The 1448-nt window shown below is 57.0% G+C and overlaps 1 pseudogene; it reads left to right on the forward strand.

Annotated features, from left to right (window-relative positions):
• LOC116555923 lies at window positions 1-933 on the forward strand (annotated as a pseudogene).
• Window positions 934-1448: the final 515 nt, after the last annotated feature.

The raw sequence follows: 1448 nt of genomic DNA on the forward strand, positions 1-1448 counted from the left end.
CGTCGACCATTGGCCGGCTCTGCCAGTGCTTCCTTGATTGGTTGCTGCGGGCTGGCCCGCTGCTTCTCAAAGTTGGCAGGAAAGCCGCGGCATGGCGGAACAGTGGTGGCTGCGGACTCATTCTCAGGTAGCCCCACGACCCTACGGCTGCAGAGGTCGCCGCCACTCAAGGTGCTGGCAGAGCAGCTGCGGCGCGGGAGTGAGGCCATGGTCGCGGGCGGCGGCGGGCCGCAGGCTGCTGGAGCTGGCGGCCGTGTGGATGCAGGGCACGGTGGTGATGGCGGACGGCGGCAGGCGCTGCTGCGGTACCCAAGAGGGACCTTCTCAGTCCGCGGCCTGGAGCGGGTGCCGCCGAGGCAGCCCTGCCTCGTCCCAGGTAATCCCCGGGCCTCACCGGGGACCCTCTTCCCAGCCGAGAAGTTGCCGAGGCTAGATTCTTCAAATCCGGTCTTGACACTCTAAAGGGAGCGGGGCCCGGCGGGGCTGGCCTACCTCCCGGCCTCTGCCCCGGCAATTCCCGCCTGGGTACCCTTGCTCCGGTCCTTCCTCCTCCTTCCTCCGTCAAATTGATCTGATGATAAGCATCACCTACATTCCCTTTAACAAATCCAGATTGCCGGGACTCTTCCACCTCCTAGTGTGAATTTCTGGTGAGGGACCCGGGCACCTGCATTTGTCACAAGCCCCCTACCCCAGTTGATTTCCCTTTTTCGTCTTCAAGTTTTGGGAAATACTGTCCTTAACGTCTCAACTCAAGTGTACCTTTCTCAGGGAAGTCCTCCCTAACCCCTAGGAACGGGAGACCCTCCTGTACTGCTCCTTCATTGAACTGTCATGGGCTGTAGCTCACTTACGTTTACCTCCTCTTTTTTAATTTTTATTTTTTGAGGGAGTCTCACTTAGTCGCCCAGGCTGGGGTGCAGCGGCACGACCTCAGCTCACTGTAGCCTCCACCTCCCGGATTCAAGCGATTCTCGTGCCTCAACCTCCCGAGTAGCTGGCATTACAGGTGTGTGCCACCACACCCGGCTAATTTTTGTGTTTTTGTGTTTTTTTGTTTGTTTGTTTGTTTGTTTTGTTTTGTTTTGTTTTTGTTTAGCAGAGACTGGGTTTCGCCATGTTTGTCAGGCTATAGCGTCTCCTGGCCTCAAGTGATCTGCCCACCTTGGCCTCCCAAAGTGCTGGGATTACAGGCGTGAGCCACCGCGCCCTGCCCGCTTCGTCTCAAGTGACCGATGCTCAAACTTGAGCGCGTATGTCTCTCCTGGAGGGCTTGCTAACGCTGGGATGGCTGGGGCTCCACCCTCAGGGTTCCTGAGTCACGAAGTCCAGGTGGGGCTGGAAATTGCGTTTCTAACCAGCTCCCAGGTGAGGCTGACGCTATTTTGGTCTACTTTGGACTTTTAAAAATGTTTTATTTATTTGAGATAGGGGACTCACTGTGTTGC

The sequence above is a fragment of the Sapajus apella genome, unplaced genomic scaffold (genome assembly GCF_009761245.1).
Source record: "Sapajus apella isolate SASKATOON/1434 unplaced genomic scaffold, GSC_monkey_1.0 scaffold16, whole genome shotgun sequence".
In the NCBI taxonomy this organism is placed as follows: domain Eukaryota; kingdom Metazoa; phylum Chordata; class Mammalia; order Primates; family Cebidae; genus Sapajus; species Sapajus apella.